Below are 4,344 nucleotides of genomic sequence, written 5' to 3' on the forward strand. Positions count from 1 at the left end.
GTGGTAGAGGGTAATTTTCCGTGGGGTGATTACATCTTCTCTATCTCTTCTATCAACCCTATCCGGCACGGATCCCACACTGGTGAGCAATATTCAAGCAGAGGGCGAACAAGTTTACTATAACCTACATCCTTTGTTTTCGGACTGCGTTTCCTTAGGATTCTTCCAATGAATTTCAGTCTGGCATCTACTTTACTGAAGATTAATTTTATGTGGTCATTCCATTTTAAATCACTCCTAAAGCCTACTCCCAGATAATTTATGGAATTAACTGCTTCCATTTGCTTACCCTCTATATTGTAGCTAAGTGATAAAGGATCTTTCTTTCTATATATTCGCAGCACATTACACTTGTCTACATTGAGATTCAATTGCCATTCCCTGCACCTTGCGTCAATTTGTTGCAGATCCTCCTGCATTTCAGTACAACTTTCCATTGTTAAAACCTCTCGATATACTACAGCATCATCCGCAAAAAGCCTCAGTCAACTTCCGATGTTATCCACAAGGTCATTTATATGTATTGTGAATAGCAACGGTCCTACTACACTCCCCTGCGCTACACCTGAAATCACTCTTACTTCGGAAGACTTCTCTCCAATGAAAATGTCGTTATCTAGGAACTCTTCAATCCAATCACACAATTTGTCTGATAGTCCATATGCTCTTACTTTGTTCATTAAACGACTGTGGGGAACTGTATCAAACGCTTTGCGGAAGTCAAGACATACGGCGTCTACCTGGGAACCCGAGTCTATGGCTCTATGAGTCCCGTGGACGAATAGCGCGAGCTGGGTTTCACACGATCGTCTTTTCCGAAACCCATGCTGATTCCTACAGAATAGATTTCTAGTCTCCAGAAAATTCATTATAGTCGAACACAATATGTGTTCCAAAATTCTACAACTGATCTATGTTAGATATATAGGTTTATAGTTCTGCACATCTGTTCGACGTTCTTCCTTGAAAATGGTGATGATCTGTGCCCTTTTCCAATCTTTTGGAGCGCTACGCTCATCTAGAGACCTATGGTACACCGCTGCAAGAAGGGGCTAGTTCCTTCACGTACTCTGCGTAAAATCGAACTGGTGTACCATCAGGTCAAGCGGCCTTCCCTCTTTTGAGCGATTTTAATTGTTTTTCTATCCCTCTGTCATCTATTTCGATATCTACCATTTTGTCATACCTGCGGCAATCTAGAGAAGAACTACAGTGCTGTCTTCCTCTGGGAAACAGTGGAAAAAGACATTTAGTATTTCGGCCTTTAGTCTGTCATCCTCTGTTTCAGTACCATTTTGGTCACAGAGTGTCTGGATATTTTGTTTTGATCCACCTCCCGCTTTGACATAAGACCAAAATTTCTTAGGATTTTATGCCAAGTCAGTACTTTGTCCACTGATACTCAACACTATCTGTACTTCAGACAAAACTTTTGTGTTGAGCAGTCAAGTACTCTGAAATCTGCTTTTTGTCACTTTTGCTAAACAGAAGAATCTTCCTACCTTTTTTAATATTTCTATTTGCGGCTGAAATCATCGATGCAGTAACCGTTTTGTGATCGCTGATTCCCTGTTCTGCATTAACTGTTTCAAATAGTTCGGGTCTGTTTGTCACCAGAGGGTCTAATACGTTATCGCCATGAGTCGGTTCTCTGTTTAACTGCTCAAGCTAGTTTTCAGATAATGCACTTAAAAAAATTTCACTCGATTCTCTGTCCCTGCCACCCGTTATAAACGTTTGTCTCTCCCAGTCTATGTACGGCAAATTAAAATCTCCACCCAAAACTATAACATGGTCGGGAAATCTACTCGAAATATTTTCCAAATTTTCCTTCAGGTGCTCTGCCACAACAGCTGCTGAGCCAGGGGTCCTATAGAGACATCCAATTATCATGTTTGAGCCTGCTTTAACCGTGACCTTCACCCAAATTATTTCAAATTTCGGATCTCCGTCAATTTCCTTCAATACTATTGCACTTTTTATCGCTATAAACACGCCTCCCCTTCACTGTCCAGCCAGTCTCTGCGGTATATATTCCAATCCGAGTTTAGAATTTCATTACTGTTTACATCTGGTTTCAGCCAGGTTTCCGTCCCTAAATTATTATGTTAAATTGTAGACATCAGGTAGAATTAGAGTTCTAACTGTCTAATCTAACATTAATTTAACCTAGCCGAAACTTCTTTTGACTATCTCGCTAACTATTTTTGCAGATAATGGTGAGAACATACGTCAGAAAAATTCAGAGGGGAACTAGCATTAGCTACTCTGAAGAGGATTTAGAAAAAGCTATCTAAAATGTTCGGAATGGCAATAGAACCACCAAGAGCAGCTACATTCCACAGTGTTCCTAGATCTACACTGAAACATCGTATTCTGGGCACTCGTCGTGAAGGATTCACTTCAAGAAACAGCAGAGGTGGTGGTGGTGGTGGTGGTGGTGGTGGTGAATCGAAGAGTTTGCTGCTAAAGAAGATGAGATTGTAAACTGATTGAATCTACAAGGGATGCAGTTTTATCTGATGTAACATTGAATTAAATCCAAAACTTCTTGTCGATATAAGCCAAAACCATTTTTGTCCATTACTTTCAAAGACCAGAGGCCTGGTGTAGACTAGTTTATAAATTTTAGAATTAGGCATCACTTGTCATTCAAGAAGCCAAAAAGTATCGAACACGTAAGGTGTGAGCAAGTCAACTTATGGGTAGTACATAGCTTCTTTGATGTTTAAGAGAAAACTGTATGGGAACTGAATATTTATGGAGGATTTTCAACTGTGATGAAACCTCATTTTGTCGTGATCCATCGAAAATCAGAGTTGGGGTCGTTGGTGCAAAAAGCAGACGCAAAACAAATATATCTGGGCGTGAAAATACATCGGTGCTCTTATGCTGTTCTGCTGCAGGTTAAAAGCTTCCACTACTTTGCGTTTTCAAAGGCAAATATGTAATGGAGAATTGGATTAATGCAGATCTTGCTTCGCAAACAGTAGTTTCAGCAACTGCACGTGGATGGATGGAAACCACTTTATTCTTCAATTGGTTTCGTGATTTGTTTCTACCAAATATAGGTGAAGAAAGGCCAGTGCTGTTAATCTATGATGGTCATACTACACATATTTCAACTAAATTGATCAGACTATCCCAACAAAATCAAGTCACCATTATGAAGCTACCTCCCCACACTACACACCTATTACAGCCTCTCGATGTGGCAGTTTTTAAAAGCCTCAAGACCAAATGGGACAGTGAATTATGTAAATGGCAAAAGGAAATCCACGCAAAAAAATCCTTAAGCTCACATTCATCTCACTTTTCACCTGACTGGTCCAAGATGTGCCCGTAACAAATATTATCAATGGATTTAAGACTACTGGAATTTATGATTGGGAAGTACAGGGGGTTAACAAAGAAGTAATATTAACATCAATATTCAAGACAACTGATCTGATGAAGTACAAAAAAAATTGCCTAAATTTAAACAGGTAATCCGACAAGAAATAGACTGCCACTGAACAGACATAGTGTCTTCAGCTTCTAAACCTATAGAGACAGCGCCACCGGGAATGGTTGCTATCGCTGCATCCACAGCTACAAACCCACCAGGAGTAGACAGTACATCCACAGGAGTATGCCGCAAAAGTTTTGAGGACCTGTTGTTGGACATACTTAAGAGCACTCCGTCTTCAGGCCACAAGTGGCCCATCGGGACCATCCGATCGCCGTGTCATCCTCATTTGAGGATGCGGATAGGAGGAGCGTGTGGTCGTTATGATGGTTTTCTTTTACCGGAGCCGCTACTATTCGGTCGAGTAGCTTCTCAGTTGGCATCACGAGGCTGAGTGCACCCCGAAAAATGGCAACAGCACATGGCGGCCCGGATGGTCACCCATCCAAGTGCCAGCCACGCCCGACAGCGCTTAACTTCGGTGATCTGACGGGAACCGGCATATCCACTGCAGCAAGGCCGTTGCCTGGACATACTTAAGAGTGAGAAAACCCCTGAAACAGGTGATAAGAATCGTAAAAGACTTGTTACCAACTGCGAGATTATTACATAAAAACAATATTTATTAATGAAAGAAAAAGAGGAAACAGAAAAGCAGGAGGAAGCGAACAGAAAGACACTCAAACACTCTGCAAGAGAAAAGGAGAAAGAGTTGGCAAAGATCAACCTTTCTAAGCCTGCTGCCAGCAAAAGAATTAAAAGGAAGAAACTTAGTAACGCCGCTGAAGAGACAAGTGAAGAAAGTGATCAGTTTCCTGTGTGTGACAGTGGCGATGATTATGCTTTTATAAGTTATTCTGACGAAGAAGTAGATGAACATGATGTGAATTCAGTAG

The 4,344-nt window shown here is 41.1% G+C and overlaps 1 pseudogene; it reads right to left on the bottom strand.

Annotated features, from left to right (window-relative positions):
- Window positions 1-3,857: 3,857 nt before the first annotated feature.
- LOC126440383 (5S ribosomal RNA) lies at window positions 3,858-3,975 on the bottom strand (annotated as a pseudogene).
- Window positions 3,976-4,344: the final 369 nt, after the last annotated feature.

Source organism: Schistocerca serialis, unplaced genomic scaffold (genome assembly GCF_023864345.2).
Source record: "Schistocerca serialis cubense isolate TAMUIC-IGC-003099 unplaced genomic scaffold, iqSchSeri2.2 HiC_scaffold_1362, whole genome shotgun sequence".
NCBI lineage: Eukaryota > Metazoa > Arthropoda > Insecta > Orthoptera > Acrididae > Schistocerca > Schistocerca serialis.